Consider the following 19176-nt stretch of genomic DNA (forward strand, 5'->3'; position numbering starts at 1 on the left):
CTGCAGTTGTATAAGTTATCACGGTCGAGAGGGGGTACATATATCGACCGCCCCTCATGTCGAAGTTATCTAGAGGGGGTTATATCGACAACGACGCGACATACATATACATGGGAAAATAATGTTATCGGGGAGGGGGTATCGGTACCACCCCTAGCTCGTGTTGAAGTTTCTTCTTTCTCCTCTATTCCTTTCTTTCTTCTTCTCCTCTTCTTTTTCTTCTTCTCCCTCGAGAAAGGAAAATAATTAAGGAAAAGGAAGAAAAGAGAAAGAAGGAAGAAGGAAGAAGAAGAAGAAAAAAAAGAAGAAAAAAAAAGAGGAGAAGAAGAAAAAATAGAATTTTTTTCTTCTTTCTCCTCTATTCCTTTCTTCTTCTCCTCTTCTTTTTCTTCTTTTTTCCTCTTCTTATTTATTTCTCCTCTTCTTCCTCTCCTCCTTTTCTCCTTCCTTCCTCTTCCTCTTCCTTATTTTACTTTCTTCTCTACACTAGCCTAAAATGCACTAACCTAAAATCGATATCTACTAACAACCTAAATATAAAATTAATACATATATGAAAAAACATATATAAACAAAAAAATGCTATGAACATTATATTCATACATACATATATAGCCACATCCATTCATCATATATATAGCTACCACATACATATATACATTATATATATGAAAAAAATGCAATGAACAAAAAAATACACTTATGAAAAAAATACATATATACTTGCAGATATGTATAATTTTTTGCATATATAAACTTCTGCATATATAAAAAAAAGAGGAAAGGGCGCCGGCGGCCGGACCGAAGGCGGCGGCGTGTGGTCGGGGCGACGGCGACGGGGTTGGGGAAGGGGCGGCGCACGCGGCGACAGCGATGGGGTCGGGGAAGGGGCAGCGCGTGCGGCGACGGCGACGGGGTCGGTGAACGGCCGGTGGCACGCGCGGCGACGAGGATGGTGTCGGGGCCGGCAGGGGCGGCGGGCGCGGCGACGGTGTCGGGGCAGTGGCTCGGCGGCGGCGACAGCGAGCTGGACCAGCCTGACGGCGTCGGGGCAGGGCTCCGCGGCGATGGCGACGAGGAGCAGAGGCGTCGGGGTGAGAAGAAAGAGATGGGTTTTGACGAAAACTGCTAAGTCCTGTATATATAGCAAGAGTATTGGTCCCGGTTCGTGGCACCAACCGGGACCAATGCCCCCTTTAGTCCCGGTTGGTGCCACCAACCGGGACCAAAGGCCTCTTTTCCGGCAGCCCAAAGGCGGGAAGCGGCGACCTTTGGTACTGGTTGGTGGCACCAACCGGGACCAATGCCCCCCCTTTAGTCCCGGTTGGTGCCACCAACCGGGACCAAAGGTCCCTGTGCTGCCCGCGTCGGGGCCAAAGTTTAGTCCCACCTTGCTAGTCGAGAGGGGCGCGCAGTGGTTTATAAGCCCCACTGCCGCACCCCTCTCGAACTCCTCTCGACCGCAGGCTTTCGGGCCTACTTGCTAAACTTTGCCTGGTGGGCCTACTGGGCCTACCGCGGGCCTGAATCCTGGCCCATAGTAGGGTTTCATGTCGTATTCAGGCCGTGGGGGCCCAGTAGGAGGAATTTTTTCTTTACTTATTGTTGCTATTTTTATTTTTTTCCTGTTTTTTTGTTTTGTTTTCTGCATCATTTATTTTCTTTTGTTTTTTGCTTTATTTTTTAATTCTTTTTGCTTTTAGTTTTAGGAAAATTATAAACTTTCTGTTAGTGCCATTACTTTTCAAATTTGAAAACACTTTTTTTGTTTTTTGTTTTCTTTCTTGCTTTATTTATTTTATTTTGTTTCTACTTACAACAAAATACTTATTGTTGCTATTTTTAATTATTACGAGGGCCGAACCATAAGACATTAAAGCATTTCAAACGAACTCTGAAAAAGTTGAAAGTTGGCATGGTATCATAAATTGACCCACACATAGCATGTGCATGTACAAAACGGACAATGGTACCATACTCGTCAGTTACAAAGTTAGCATGGTATCATCATAATAGTTGTGGGAGAAAGTCTTCACTTTTTCTTCGCTTGTGTCATTTGCTTATTGCGCCGTAACCATGGATAATCTTCATCGTTTATCAGGATGCTGGGGTCAGCCTTGACTTTAAAGGGAGGAATTTCATGAAACTTTTCATAATCTTCAGACATGTCTGTCTTGTCCTCCACTCCCACGATGTCCCTTTTTCCTGAAAGAACTATGTGGCGCTTTGGCTCATCGTATGATGTATTCGCTTCCTTATCTTTTCTCTTTCTCGGTCTGGTAGACATGTCCTTCACATAGATAACCTGTGCCACATCATTGGCTAGGACAAACGGTTCGTCAGTGTACCCAAGTTTTTCAGATTCACTGTTGTCATTCCGTACTGTGGGTCTACCTGTACCCCACCTCCTAACAGATTGACCCATTTGCACTTAAACAAAGGGACCTTAAAATCATGTCTGTAGTCAAGTTCCCATATGTCCACTATGTAACCATAATATGTGTCCTTTCCCCTCTTGGTTGTTGCATCAAAGCGGATACTGCTATTTTGGTTGGTGCTCTTTTGATCTTGGTCAATCATGTAAAATGCATTCCCATTTATCTCGTATCCTTTCCAAATCAATACAGTCAAAGATGGTCCCCTGGACAACAAGTACAGCTCATCACAAACAGTGTTGTCACCTCTGATACGTGCTTCCAACCAACTGCTGAAAGTCCTGATGTGTTCACATGTAATCCAGTCGTCGCACTGCTCCGGGTGTTTGGAGCGCAGACTGTTCTTGTGTTCATCGACATACGGGGTCACCAAGGTAGAGTTCTGTAGAACTATGTAGTGTGCTTGAGACCAAGAATATCCGTCCCTGCATATTATTGAGTCCCTTCCAAGCGTGCCTTTTCCAGTCAGTCTCCCCTCATACCGCGATTTAGGGAGACCTATCTTCTTAAGGCCAGGAATGAAGTCAACACAAAACCCGATGACATCCTCCGTTTGATGGCCCATGGAGATGCTTCCTTCTGGCCTAGTGCGGTTACGGCCATATTTCTTTAGGACTCCCATGAACCTCTCAAAGGGGTACATATTGTGTAGAAATACGGGGCCCAGAATGACAATCTCGTCAACTAGATGAACTAGGATGTGCGTCATGATATTGAAGAAGGATGGTGGGAACACCAGCTCGAAACTGACAAGACATTGCACCACATCACTCCTTAGCCTTGGTATGATTTCTGGATCGATCACCTTCTGAGAGGTTGCATTGAGGAATGCACATAGCTTCACAATGGCTAATCAGACGTTTTCCGGTAGAAGCCCCCTCAATGCAACCGGAAGCAGTTGCGTCATAATCACGTGGCAGTCATGAGACTTTAGGTTCTGAAACTTTTTCTCTGCCATATTTATTATTCCTTTAATATTCGACGAGAAGCCAGTCGGGACCTTCATACTAAGCAGGCATTCAAAGAAGATTTCCTTCTCTTTTTTGGTAAGAGCATAGCTGGCAGGACCTTCATACTGCTTTGGAGGCATGCCGTCTTTTTCGTACAAACGTTGCAGGTCCTCCTGTGCCTCAGCTGTATCTTTTGTCTTCCCATACACGCCCAAGAAGCCTAGCAGGTTCACGCAAAGGTTCTTCGTCACGTGCATCACGTCGATTGAAGAGCGGTCCTCTAGGTCTTTCCAGTAGGGTAGGTCCCAAAATATAGATTTCTTCTTCCACATGGGTGCGTGTCCCCCAGCGTCACTCGGAACAGCTAGTCCGCCGGGACCCTTTCCAAAGATTATGTGTAAATCATTGACCATAGCAAGTATGTGATCACCGGTACGCATGGCGGGCTTCTTCCGGTGATCTGCCTCGCCTTTGAAATGCTTGCCTTTCTTTCAACATTGATGGTTGGTTAGAAGAAATCGACGATGGCCCAGGTACACATTCTTCCTGCAGCTTGCCAGGTATATACTATCGGTGTCAAGTAAACAGTGCGTGCATGCGTGGTATCCCTTCTTTGTCTGTCCTAAAAGGTTACTGAGAGCGGGCCAATTGTTGATGGTCACGAACAGCAACGCCTTTAGGTTAAATTCCTCCTGTTTGTGCTCATCCCATGTACGTACACCGTTTCCATTCCACAGCTGTAAAAGTTCTTCAACTAATGGCCTTAGGTACACATCAATGTCATTGTCGGGTTGCTTAGGGCCTTGGATGAGAACTGGCATCATACTGAACTTCCGCTTCATGCACATCCAAGGAGGAAGGTTATACATAGATAGAGTCACAGGCCAGGTGCTATGATTGCTGCTCTGCTCCCCGAAAGGATTAATGCCATCCGCGCTTAAAGCAAACCATACGTTCCTTGGCTCACTTGAAAACTCATCCCAGTACTTTCTCTTGATTTTTCTCCACTGCAACCCGTCAGCGGGTGCTCTCAACTTCCCGTCTTTCTTACGGTCCTCACTGTGCCATCGCATCAACTTGGCATGCTCTCCGTTTTTGAACAGACGTTTCAACCGTGCTATTATAGGAGCATACCACATCACCTTTGCAGGAACCGTATTCCTGGGGGGCTCGCCGTCAACATCACCAGGGTCATCTCATCTGATCTTATACCGTAATGCACCGCATACCGGGCATGCGTTCAGATCCTTGTACGCACCGCGGTAGAGGATGCAGTCATTAGGGCATGCATGTATCTTCTGCACCTCCAATCCTTGAGGGCATACGACCTTCTTTGCTGCGTATGTACTGTCGGACAATTCGTTATCCTTTGGAAGCTTCTTCTTCAATATTTTCAGTAGCTTCTCAAATCCTTTGTCAGGCACAACATTCTCTGCCTTCCATTGCAGCAATTCCAGTATGGTACCGAGCTTTGTGTTGCCATCTTCGCAATTGGGGTACAACCCTTTTTTTGTGGTCCTCTAGCATGTGATCGAACTTCAGCTTCTCCTTTTGACTTTCGCATTGCGTCCTTGCATCGACAATGACCCGGCGGAGATCATCATCATCGGGCACATCGTCTGGTTCCTCTTGATCTTCAGCAGCTTCGCCTGTTGCAGCACCATCGTGCACATCGTCTGGTTCCTCTTGATCTTCAGGAGCATCACCGTATTCAGGGGGCACATAGTTGTCATCGTACTCTTCTTCTTCGCCGTCTTCCATCATAACCCCTATTTCTCCGTGCCTCGTCCAAACATTATAGTGTGGCATGAAACCCTTGTAAAGCAGGTGGGTGTGGAGGATTTTTCGGTCAGAGTAAGACTTCGTATTCCCACATATAGGGCATGGACAACACATAAAACCATTCTGCTTGTTTGCCTCAGCCACTTCGAGAAAATCATGCACGCCCTTAATGTACTCAGAGGTGTGTCTTGAACCGTACATCCATTGCCGGTTCATCTGCGTGCATTATATATAATTAAGTGTGTCAAAAATCATTACAGAACATCATGAATAGATAATTAAGTGACCAAATTAATAGAAGTTCATCATCACATTAAAACCAAAGTACATACATAGTTCTCATCTAACAACATAAAGCTCTGCAGAGCATCTAAATTAATTAAACCATACATTGAATCTATGTAAAACATTTCAATGCGAAAACAAATGCGATCATAATCGCAACCAATGTAACAACTGATCCAACGGCATAATGATACCAAGCCTCGGTATGAATGGCATATTTTCTAATCTTTCTAATCTTCAAGCGCATTGCATCCATCTTGATCTTGTGATCATCGACAACATCCGCAACATGCAACTCCAATATCATCTTCTCCTCCTCAATTTTTTTATTTTTTTCCTTCAACAAATTGTTTTATTCTTCAACTAAATTTAACCTCTCGACAATAGGGTCGGTTGGAATTTCCGATTCAACAACCTCCTAGATAAATAAAATCTATGTCACGTTGGTCGGCATAATTATCATAAACAATAAATGAACCAATAGTTATGAAAAGATAATATATACCACATCCGAATCATAGACATGACAAGGGCCGACGGGGGCGGATACCAAAACCATCGCACTATATAAGATGCAATAATAAAAGTAAGAAAATTATACAAGTATCTATATAAACATACAAGTAAGAGGCTCACCACGGTGGTGCCGGCGACGAGATCAGCGCGGGTGATCGACGATGGTGAAGACGGGGACGGGACGTGACGGACCGCTAAACCTGGACAAATATTGAGGAAAATGGAGCTTGGAGGTGGAGCTTGGAGAGGAGAAAGCTTAAGTAGTGTGGCTCGGGCATTCCATCGAACACCTCGTGTGCATAGGAGGTGAGCTAGAGCACCACAAAGCTCCCTCCTCGCATGCCACAAAAAACAGAGCAGTGAGAGTGCTCTGCTCACGGGGTATATATAGGCAACTAATTGGTCCCGGTTCATGGCTTGAACCGGGACTAAAGGGAAGCCTTTGGTCCCGGTTCAGGCGACCAACCGGGACCAATGGTGGTGGGCCAGGAGCAAGGCACATTGGTCCCGGTTCGTCCCACCAACCGGGACCAAAAGGTCCAGACGAACCGGGACCAATGGCCCACGTGGCCCGGCCGGCCCCCGGGGCTCACGAACCGGGTCCAATGCCCCCATTGGTCCCGGTTCTGGATTGAACCGGGACTAATGGGCTGACCCGTCCTGGACCATTGCCCCCTTTTCTACTAGTGCGCGGGTCTGTGGTGGACTACTCGCACTTTATCGGAGGGGTAATAGAGTTGATGTAGATGCCCTCCGTGATTGAATCCCCCTCTGGCAGGGTGTCGGAAAAGGTCCCTAGATGGGATCACATGGGAACAGAAGGTTGCAGCGATGGAAAAGTGTTTTCGTGGATGCCCTTTGGTGGTTTGGGAATATTTGCAAATATAGAGGAGAAATAACTAGGTCAGGGGTCACCGAGGGGCGCACAAGGTAGGGGGCGCGCCCTCCACCCTTGTCGCCGCCTCGTGGCTCATCTGACTTGAACTCCAAGTCTCCTGGGTGTCTTCTGGTCCAAAAAATCATACTGAAGTTTTATTCCGTTTGAATTCCATTTAGTATTCCTTTTCTGCGAAGCTCAAAAACAAGGAAAAAACAGAAAGTGGCACTGGGCTCTAGGTTATTAGGTTAGTCCCAAAAATAATATAAAATAGCATATTAATGCATATAAACATCCAAAACAGATAATATAATAGCATGGAACATCTAAAATTATAGATACGTTGGAGATGTATCAAGCATCCCCAAGCTTAATTCCTGCTCGTCCTCGAGTAGGTAAATGATAAAAACAAATTTTTTGATGTGGAATGCTAACTATCATATTTATCCATGTAATTTTCTTTATTTTTGCATAAATGTTTAGATCCATAAGATTCAAAACAAAATTTTAATATCGACATAAAAACGATAATACTTCAATCATACTAATAAAGCAATTATGTCTTCTCAAAATAACATGGTGAAAGAAAGCTATCCCTACAAAATCATATAGTCAGGCTATGCTCCATCTTCATCACACAAAATATTCAAATCATGCACAACCCTGATGACAAGCCAAGCAATTGTTTCATACTTTTGATGTTCTCAAACCTTTTCAACTTTCACGCAATACATGAGCGTGAGCCATGGACATAACATTATAGGTGGAATAGAATATGGTGGTTGTGGAGAAGACAAAAAGGAGATAGTCTCACATCAACTAGGCGTATCAATGGGCTGTGGAGATGCCCATCAATAGATATCAATGTGAGCGAGTAGGGATTGCCATGCAACGGATGCACTAGAGCTATAAGTTTATGAAAGCTCAAAAAGAAACTAAGTGGGTGTGCATCCAACTTGCTTGCTCATGAAGACCTAGGGCATTTGAGGAAGCCCATTGTTGGAATATACAAGCCAATTTCTATAATGAAAAATTCCCACAAGTATATGAAAGTGTAAAAATGGGAGACTCTCTATCATGAAGATCATGGTGCTACTTTGAAGCACAAGTGTGGAAAAAGGATAGTAACATTGCCCCTTTTCAATTTTTCTCTCTTTTTTTGATGGCTTCTTTGGCCTCTTTTTTTAGGCATCATTGGCCTCTCACTTTTTTTATTTCCTCACATGGGACAATGTTCTAATAATGATGATCATCACACTTTTATTTACTTACAACTCAAGAATTACAACTCGATACTTAGAACAAAATATGACTCTATATGAATGCCTCCAGCGGTGTACCTGGATGTGCAATGACTCAAGAGTGCCATGTATGAAAATTATGAATGGTGGCTTTGCCACAAATACTATGTCAACTACATGATCATGCAAAGCAACATGACAATGATGAAGCGTGTCATAATAAACGAAATGGTGAAAAGTTGCATGGCAATATATCTCGGAATGGCTATGGAAATGCCATAATAGGTAGGTATGGTGGCTGTTTTGAGGAAGGTATATGGTGTGTGTATGGTACCGGCGAAATTTGTGCGGTACTAGAGAGGATAGCAATGGTGGAACGGTGAGAGTGTGTATAATCCATGGACTCAACATTAGTCATAAAGAACTCACATACTTATTGCAAAAGTCAATTAGCTATCGAAACAAAGTACTACGCGCATGCTCCTAGGGCAATAGATTGATAGGAAAAGACCATCGCTCGTCCCCGACCGCCACTCATAAGGAAGACAATCAATAAATAAATCATGCTCCAACTTCGTTACATAACGGTTCACCATGCGTGCATGCTACGGGAATCACAAACCTCAACACAAGTATTTCTACAATACACAATTACTCCACTAGCATGACTCTAATATGATCATCCTCATATCTCAAAACAATCATAAGGAATCAAACTTCTCATAGTATTCAATGCACTTTATATGAAAGTTTTTATTATATCCCTCTTGGATGCCCATCATATTAGGACTAAATTCATAATCTAAGCAAATTACCATGCTGTTTAGAAAGACTCTCAAAATAATATAAATTAAGCATGAGAGTTCAATAATTTCTATAAAATAAAACCACCGCCATGCTCTAAAAAGATATAAGTGAAACACTAGAGCAAAATTGCCTAGCTCAAAAGATATAAGTGAAGCACATAGAGTATTCTAATAAATCACGATTCATGCATGTCCCTCTCAAAAGGTGTGTACAGCAAGGATGATTGTGGAAAACTAAAAATCAAAGACTCAAATCATACAAGACGGTCCAAGCAAAACACATATCATGTGGTGAATAAAAATATAGCCTCAAGTAAAGTTACCGATAGACAAAGACGAAAGAGGGGATGCCTTCCGGGGCATCCCCAAGCTTAGGATCTTAGTTGTCCTTGAATATTAACTTGGTGTGCCTTGGGCATCCCCAAGCTTACGCTCTTGACACTCCTTATTCCATAGTCTATCAAAGCCTTATCCAAAACATGAAAACTTCACAACACAAAACTCAACAAAAAATCTCGTGAGATCCGTTAGTATAAGAAAATAACTCACAACTTTTGGTACTGTTGTGAACTCATTATTTACTTATATTGGTGCAATATCTACTGTATCCCGACTTCTCCATGGTTCATACCCCGCGATACTCCCCGATATTACCCATAGATTCATCAAAATAAGCAAATAACACAAAGAAAACATAATCTGTCAAAAACAGAATAGTCTGTAGCAATATGAATACTTTGAATAATTTTGTAACTCCAAAAATTCTCAGCAATTAGGACAACCTGGGAAATTTGTATATAAATATTGTGTAAAACATTTAGAACAAAAGCACACTTATGCGAATTATGAAAATTATTTTTCCTGGCACAAAAGTTTCTGTTTTTCAGCAAGATCAAATCAATTATCACCATAAGCCATCCCAAAGGTCTTACTTGGCACAAACACTAACTAAAACAAAAAAACATCTAACCATAGGCTAGATGAATTATTTATTGAAAAACAAAACCAAAAAAGCAAGAACAAAAATAAATTGGGTTGCCTTCCAACAAACGCTATTGTTTAACGCCCTTAGCTACGCATAAAATATAGATCTAGGTATTGTCATCTTTGGTATGCAATCCATAAGTGGCTCTCGTAATGGATTCATATGGCAACTTAATTTTCTTTCTAGGAAAGTGTTCCATGCCCTTCCTTAGAGGAAATTGAAATCTAATGTTTCCTTCTTTCATATCAATAATTGCACCAATGGTTCTAAGGAAAGGTCTACCAAGAATAATTTGACATGTAGGATTGCAATCTTTATCAAGAACAATGAAATCTACGGGCACATAATTCCTATTTGAATAATAAGAACATCATTAATCCTTCCCATAGGTTTCTTAATAGTGGAATCTGCAAGATGCAAATTTAAAGAACAATCATCAAATTCACGGAAATCTAACATATCACATAAAGTTTTTGGAATCGTGGAAACGCTACCACCCAAATCACACAAAGCATGGCACTCATAATCTTTAATCTTAATCTTAATAGTAGGTTCCCACGCATCATAAAGTTTTCTAGGAATAGAAACTTCCAATTCAAGCTTTTGTTCAAAATATTTCATCATAGCACCAACGATATGTTTAGTAAAAGCTTTATTTTGATTATAAGCATGAGGAGAATTCAACATGGATTGCAACAAGGAAATACAATCTATTAAAAAAATTATCATAATTAAATTCCTTGAAATCCAAAAGAGTGGGTCCATTGCTACTTAAAGTCTTGACCTCTTTAATCCCACTTTTATCAATTTTTGCATCTAGATCTATAAACTCCGAATCATTGGGACGACTTTTAACTAAAGTTGACCCGTCTCCAGTCCCATCTTTATCAAGGCTTTTATTGGAAAACAAATATTCAATAGGAGTCACATCAATCACTTTAAGATCTTCATCATTATTTTCACAAAAAACTAGAAGAACGCGCTTTTACAAACCAATCTCGTTTAGCACGCATCTTAGCGGTTCTTTCTTTACACCCATCAATGGAAATTCTCATAGGTTTTAGAGACTCATTAATATCATGCTTGGGTCGAAAAGATCTAATTTTCAAAGAATCAATCTCAAGAGTAATTCTATCCACGTTCCTAGCCAAATCATCAATCTTTAGCAATTTTTCTTCAACCAAAACATTGAAACTCTTTTACGAAATCATAAATTCTTTAACATTATTCTCAAAACCAGAGGACATCTGATTATAATTTCCATAATAATTGTTGTAGAAATTACCATAATTATTAGAGGACTTACTAGAAAACATTCTAGAATTAAAATTGCCTCTATACGCGTTATTACCAAAATTGTTCCTACCAACAAAATTCACATCCATAGATTCATTATTATTCTCAATCAAAGTAGACAGAGGCATATCATTAGGATCAATAGGAGCACCCTTGCTAGCAAATAATTTCATAGATTCATCTATCTTTCTACTCAAAACATTAATTTCTTCAATCACATGCACTTTCTTACTAGTAGAAGATCTTTCGGTATGCCATTAAGAATAATTAACCATAATATTATCTAGGAGTTTAATAGCTTCTCCTAAAGTGATTCCATAAAAGTACCTCCCACGACCGAATCTAAAAGATTTCTAGAAGCAAAATTCAATCTGGCATAATTTTTTTGTATGATCATCCACAAATTTAAACCATGAGTAGGGCAATTTCGTATCATCAATTTCATCCTCTCCCAAGATTGTGCAACATGTTCATGATCAAGTTGCTTAAAATTCATAATATCGTTCCTAAGGGAGATGATCATAGCGGGAGAAAAATACTTGGAAATAAAATCATCTTTGTACTTATTCAATGAATCAATACTATTTTTAGGCAAAGATGAAAACCAAGTTTAGCACTATCTCGTAGTGAGAACGGAATTAGCTTCAATTTAACAATATCATTATCCACATCTTTCTTCTTTTGCGTATCACACAAATCAACGAAATTGTTTAGACGAGATGCGACATCTTCACTAGGAAGGCTAGAAAATTGATCTTTCATAACAAGATTCAACAAAGCGACGTTAATTTCACAAGATTCCGCAAAAGTGGTGGGAGCAATCAGAGTACTAATAAAATCATTATTATTAGTATTGAAAAAGTCACACAATTTGGTATTCTATTGATTCATAGTGACAAAACAAGCAATCTAACACACGAGCAAACAAAAAGCAAACGAAAATACGAATGGAAGAAGGGCGAAAAAAGGGCGAAGAGAAGGGTGAATCTTTTCGAAAATCATTTTAGAAGTGGGGGAGAGGAAAACAAGAGGCGAATGGCGAATAATGTAATGCAAGAGATGAGAGTTTTATGATGGGTACTTGGTATGTCTTGACTTGGCGTAGATCTCACCGGCTATGGCGCCAAAAATTCTTCCTGCTACTTCTTGAGCTTGCGGTCGTTTTTCCTTTGAAGAGGAAAGGGTGATGCAAAAAGTAGAGATATGTATTTCCCTCAGTTTGACAACCAAGGTATCAATCCAATAGGATAAGAACGCGCAAATCACCAATACCTGCACAAAAACAATCAAACACTTGCACCCAACACGATAAAGGGGTTGTCAATCCCTTCACAGTCACTTACAAAAATTATATCTGATAGAGATAGATAAACAAAAGATAAAATATTTTTAGGTTTTTTGATTTATAGATCTAAACATAAAAGATTGCAGAATAGTAGATCGAGAACTAATATGATGGAAAATAGAAGACCAGAAACAAATATGATGGATAATAGACCCGGGGGCCATAGGTTTCACTAGAGGCTTCTCTCTTGAAGGCAAATAATATGGTGGGTGAACAAATTACTGTCGAGCAATTGATAGAAAAGCGCAAAGTTATGACGATATCCAAGGCAATGATTATGCAATATAGGCATCACGTCCGTATCAAGTAGACCAGCTCCTGCATGCATCTACTACTATTACTCCACAAATCGACCGACTCCTGCCTGCATCTAGAGTATTAAGTTCATAAAAAACAGAGTAACACATTAAGTAAGATGACATGATGTAGAGGAATTAACTCAGGCAATATGATGAAAACCTCATTTTTTTATCCTCGATGGCAGCAATGCTATACGGGCCTCGCTACCCCTACTTTGTCACTGGGTGGGACACCGCAAGATTGAACCCAAAGCTAAGCACCTCTCCCATTGCAAGAAAAACCAATCTAGTTGGCCAAACCAATCCGATAATTCAAAGAGAAATACAAAGATACCAAATCAAGCATATAAGAATTAAGCAGAGATTCGAATAATATTCATAGAGAATCTGATCATAAATCAATAATTCATCGGATCTCGACAAACACACCGCAAAAGAATATTACATTGGATAGATATCTAAGAACACCGAGGAGAACATGGTATTGAGAATCAAAGAGAGAACAAGCCATCTAGCTACTAGCTATGGACCCGTAGGTCTGTCGTGGACTACTCACGCTTCATCGGAGGGGCAATAGAGTTGTTGTAGATGCCCTCCGTGATCGAATCCCCCTCCGGCAGGGTGCCAAAAAAAGTCGGTAGATGGGATCTCATGGGAACAGAAGGTTGCGGCGGTGGAAAAGTGTTTTCGTTGATGCCTCTGGTGGTTTGGGAATATTTGCAAATATATAGGAGGAAGAACTAGGTTAGGGGGTCACCGAGGGGACCACAAGGTAGGGGGCACGTCCTACCCCCCTGGGCGCGCCCTCCACCCTTGTCGCCGCCTCGTGGCTCTTCTTACTTGAACTCCAAGTCTCTTGGGTGTCTTCTGGTCCAAGAAAAATCATCGTGAAGTTTTATTCCATTTGGACTCCGTTTAGTATTCCTTTTCTGCAAAGCTTAAAAACAAGGAAAAAATAGAAACTGGCACTGGGCTCTAGGTTAATAGGTTAGTCCCAAAAATAATATAAAATAGCATATCAATGCATATAAAACATCCAAAACCGATAATATAATAGCATGGAAAAATCAAAAATTCTGGATACGTTGGAGACGTATCATGGCCTGTGTAGCCGGCATGCTCTGAAGGATTTGCTCGAGGTCGAGGTGATTGCAACGAATAGGCACAACCGAGCCTTTTTGGAAGTTAGAGCAAAGGCCCTTCATGTCCCCAAAGCCTCTCAAGATAGAGGCGAGATTGTCCATGTCCCGCTTGATGGGAGCAACAAAGACCGCCGCGTCATCCGCATAAAGGGAGGTACACACCATGGATCCCCGACCACGGATCTTGTGGAGGAGCCCTTTCCTCGTCGCCAAGTAGAGGATCTTATGCAAGGGGTGTATTGCCAGCACGAAGAGGAGGGGGAAATGGGGTCCCCCTGTCGGAATCCGCGACCGTGCTTAACCGGAAGGTAGGGCAACCCATTTAACATAATCCAAGATGAAGAAGATGATAACAAGGCGGCAATCCAATCCCAGAAATTTGGGGGGAAGCCCAACCGTTGGAGAAGCTCCAGGATGTATCCCCACTTGACTGAGTCGAACTCCTTCTTTATATCAAACTTGAAGAGGAGTGCGTGCGTTTTGCAGGTGTGTAGACGTAGGGCGAAAATTCGAAAATACATGAAGTTGTCGTGGATACTTCTTCTTTTGATGAATGCACTCTGGGTGTTGGAGACAAGATCATCCATGTGGGGAGCAAGCCGAAGCGAGAGATTCTTGGCAATGATATTAGTGATGGCTGGGATGAGACTAATGGGCCTATAATCAGAGATGCCTTCTGCACCATCTTTCTTTGGCAGCAGAACAACGTTAGCCGATTTTAGCCACTGGAGGTTGGAGGTGTGTAAAGAGTCGAAGCGTTGAATGACCCCCCATGATCGAATGCTTGATGGTTCCCCAACATTTCTTGAAGAACATCCCCCTGAATCCATCCGGACCCAGCGCCTTATCGTTAGGCATCTCCTTTATAGCCTCTCAAACCTCCTCTTCGGTGATGGCGGAGTCGAGGTCTTGCGAAGCATGGTTCTCCATGCCCAATTCTTCCCAATTGAAATCCTTGTTACTCGTGCATGTCCGCCCCATGACCTCGGAGAAGTGGTCGTGGATGATCTTTTCTTTTTCCTTGTGCTCAGTCACCCAACCCTGTGCATGCTTCAACCGGTGAATGTGGTTTTTTCGCCTACCGGCATTGATGCGACGGTGGAAGAATTTGGTGTTTGCATAACCCTCCCTCAGATTTGCCAACCTAGCACATACGACATTGGCTCTTTCAAGCCCGCTCCAGTAGTCGGACACATACCACTACTCAACAAGGACACAACAGTTGCGAAAACCAAGTACAGTATAGTAAAGCAGTGAGAAAGAAATGAACAGGAAAAACTTACTTAACTAGAGACGTGAAGAACAGAACCACTTTGCCGGTACAATAAGCAAGTCTCGCATTGGAAAAATAAAAGTAATGTTACAACAGGGCAGCGAGAGTATAGTACTACTAGAGTTTGTTACAGTAAGAGATCGTCAACATGGTCCACAATTTGAGGGTGTGGGCTTGGTCCACGGCTCGTAGAGCGACGTAGCAAAACAACTTTGACTTGGAACGAACTGACATGTGCGTACATACCATATACACGACTTATTCAACACAAATACTGAAAATATGTACTACTAGAAGATTGGTTGGACACTTGCTACCAGCACACGCACACGCACACGCCTCATGGCATCTCCAGCCGTTGGCCTCCCCAGGAGGCGTTTTTTTCGCCGCCTGGGGGGCTGCCGGCGAAGATTTTGACCCTGGGACAAAATTTTTCCGAGCCGTCCCCCCACCCAAGACGCATTTCGAGGACGCGTGGCGGCACCGCAGCTCGACACCGTCTCCAGCACCATCGAGGACGCCTGCCACCGTCCGGCGCACACTCCTTGGCACGGGCCTCGCCGCCGCGTACCACCATCCCTCCTTGGCACGACATGTGCAGCAGCCACACCGCCCGCGAGGTCAACGAGCGAGGAGAGGAGGGAGGAGGAAGGAGAAGGAAGGGGGGCGCCTGGCCGCGCCCGCGCCCGCCCGCGCCTGGCCGCGCGCCCTCCGTGGTCGGCGCCGACGAGGACGGAGAGGAGGGAGGAGGAGGAAGGGGCCTGCCCGCGCGCGCCCTCCGTGGCCTGCTCGCGCCTTGCCCTCGCCGTCCTGCACCTCCCTCGACCTCCCTCGCCGTCCTGCCCTCACCGTCCTGCACTTCCCTCGCCGTCCTGCCCTCACCGTCCTGCCCTTGCCGTCGGGCATGGTGGCGCGGGTGTAGCTCCAGAGGGCCTCGCAGAAGCGGCGCGGGCTGGCCTCGCCGCGCCCCTCCCCGAGTACACCGTCGTCGGGCACGTGGCCAGGACGGCCTCGTCGAGCTCCGCGGTGGCGGCAGCGACGCACCTGCCGTGCCCGAGCTCGATGTCGACCATGCCCTGCCGCGACGAGCTCGTTGAGAGAGAAAAAAGTGGACGGGGCGAGGGGAGGTGGGGGCGGAGAAAGCGACGGGGGAGAGAGAGAGAGATGTGGGGACAGACGCCGACGTGTGGGGTTTTCGCATGCAAAAGATAGTGCGGGCGCCCCCGGCTGACCCCCCAGCTTTGTGGGTTTCTCTTGCCAGCGCCGGCCGTAGTTTTAGCTAATACCGGCGAAAAACGAGTCCGTGAAGACGTGACTGGGACCGTTTTTGACTGCCGGCGCTGAAAAAGTGCTTCTGGTGGGCTTCCCGGCGACCCTAGTGGAGATGCCCTCAGGCAACAGCGACGCGAAAGTATACCATGTCCAACTAGAAGTCAGTACACCTTCTCTATTTCCGTTCTTTTAAAAAAACTGTTCGCCCTGCTGTCAGCTTGCCAAATGATGTGACAGATTTTGGACTGGAATTGGCATCGCCATTATTGTGTTGTACAGTACTCGCTGTTATGCCCTCCACTACCTGTTCATCATGTACTCCAATGACTTCTGCTAGCTCCCACTAGACATAGCTGTCGATTTGAAAGGCCAGTTGGTATATTGAACAAACTGTCTTCATCTCCGTTGAGTTTTCTGGTAAACTGAAACAGCAGAGAAACTTCCGTGCTCCTCACTGAACTTTTGTCTCTCCACTCTTTTCATGTAATGTAATGTTATATTGTTTTTTGTTGGCTAGAGGAAATAATACTTGGACAAAGTTAACTCTCGATACCAATACCCCAGCTAGATATCAACGGTTTTCTGCCGATAACAAAACTCGAGTATACTCTAGGTACAAAGTGTGAATCAAGGATTTTGCAGTCAATCAAGTTCCTTGGATGACATCCTGAATGCTTTTTTGTATTTACTATGCAGTTGAAGTTTCATAGCATGAGTCATTTTCGCTTGAATCTCTGCTTCCTTACATCAGGTTCCTCCTCTGGTCTTTCCACGCTTCAAACCTCCTTCGTTTTTCGTCGTCTTGTTTTGCCGTTCCCTTCTTTGCTTCTCCAGTTGTCTTCATCTTCTCCCAATCTAGAGCGCGTCCGTTTCTCCCAATCTTATTCTTCTTCATCCTCTTTCGTCCTTCGCCTTCTTTGCTTCTCCAGTTGTCTTAATCTTCTTCCAATCTAGAGCGCGTCCGTTTCTCCCAATCTTATTCTTCCTTCATCCTCTTTCGTCCTTCGTCTTCTTTGCTTCTCCAGTTGTCTTAATGTTCTCCCAATCTAGAGTGCGTCGCAACCACTCACTGTTTACAGACACAAATCCAAGAAATCTCTCTGGAACTTCTACATGTTCCCTGTACAGACCCACACAGCCACAATCCGCAACATTTATCTCAAGAGGTGGAAGCTTCTTCCTCGTCGTGGAGAGCATGCGCCCAATTCGAAGGCCAGAGACCCCGATTAACAGCACAACAACTTGACTTGTTTTGATCAAAAGCAAGGCAACTTTAATTTATTGATTTTGCGACTAAAAGCACAGTAAATCTCCTCTGCCGTCGGCCACATCGGTGCCTCCGACGATGCCAGATTCCAGATCCAGTACACCAGAAAGTCGAAGCGGGAACGGGAACAGAAACAAAATCTAGTTGGCCAGATCTAATACACATCGACGCTGTAAGCACTGAGGAGCGTACCAGGCGGCGGCAAGTGTCCATCCGACTAGTTCGCTTAGTTGGTTCCATCCCTGCGCAGGGCAGGGGCCTCCGGCGCCGCCGGGACAGGCTGGTAAGCCTTGTCCTGGTGGATGAAGAAGGCGTAGAAGCCGCCGCAGGTGGTGGCCGCTGCCATCGTCCAGACGACAATCTTGACTGCCAGAGGCATGATTTCAGCGACTTTATAGCTGAACATGACGGTGAGGAGGCTGGTGAGCGTCCAGACCGCTGCCTTGATCGTCTGCCGGCGAGGAGAATGATAGTCCAAATCTTTATAAAGTCGCAGACATGCGACAAGGGCAACCAGGTTCAAGTAAGAGAACACAACGAAGACTATGGAGCCCGCGTCGCCGTTGGAGCGGTAGATGGCCATGCCGGAGTTGAAAGTGAGGAAGCAGAAACCGAGAATCGTGAGACACGACAAGTCTGCCATTGTTGGAAGTGGTGGTGGTGACGTTCACTGCAAAGGAGTTAGCCAGCGTTTATGTACCTGGGGATGATACAAGAACCGTGGAGAAGAATCAGATTCCGCGGGAGAAAATCGAACAGCGGAACAAAACCATGAGCTCCAGCAGAATCTGGAAAATATGATCCCAAAGGAGCGTACCTTGTACTTATTTATCAGCGGTGACTTCAGACTTTCAGAGCATCACGGTGGCCAGGTTAGCACAACCTCTTTATAGAGAGTTGCAGAACTTCTGCTTTGTCAGGGACGGCGGCGTGGATTCAAGACGTGTCAGCATCTGATTGGATAGACGAAGCGAACGGTCTGTTTCGCTTATAAGTAGGAGTACTATTGATTGAGTTGGGGTTCGGGTTCGTGTTCGCGTTCGTGTTCGTGTTCCTGTTAGAAGTATCTTGTTTAGACCGAAGAATAAAACAAGGGACGCGCTAGCTGTCGGCCGGACCCAGACCCGTTGGTTCCGGCAGAACGCACCCACTGGGGAGGCTTGCAGTTGCAGGTTGCTTCGTACCCAGTTGGACCATTACGGCATCCTCTAACATTTTTTTACGGGTATCCACTAACAGGTTGTATGCGCGTGTTTTAGAGCATCTACAGTCGGACTTGGTAAATTGGGACCCTCAAACCCCCGTGGACGTGTCGGCGGACACTAACCAGTCACGCCTTAAATAATGCATTTCACATCTGAATACCTCAAATTAGAAACCTCAAATCCATATTATTACATGCAAT

At 44.1% G+C, this 19176-nt stretch overlaps 1 long non-coding RNA gene across 1 annotated transcript; it reads right to left on the reverse strand.

Annotated features, from left to right (window-relative positions):
• Positions 1-17044: 17044 nt before the first annotated feature.
• LOC123111955 (uncharacterized) lies at positions 17045-18820 on the reverse strand. The gene is made up of 2 exons (XR_006454949.1): positions 18589-18820; positions 17045-18471 (listed from the first exon to the last, which is right to left on the reverse strand). It is a non-coding gene; the product is annotated as an uncharacterized lncRNA (long non-coding RNA).
• Between the last annotated feature and the right edge of the window lie 356 nt (positions 18821-19176).

This window comes from Triticum aestivum, chromosome 1B (assembly GCF_018294505.1).
Source record: "Triticum aestivum cultivar Chinese Spring chromosome 1B, IWGSC CS RefSeq v2.1, whole genome shotgun sequence".
Taxonomy (NCBI): domain Eukaryota; kingdom Viridiplantae; phylum Streptophyta; class Magnoliopsida; order Poales; family Poaceae; genus Triticum; species Triticum aestivum.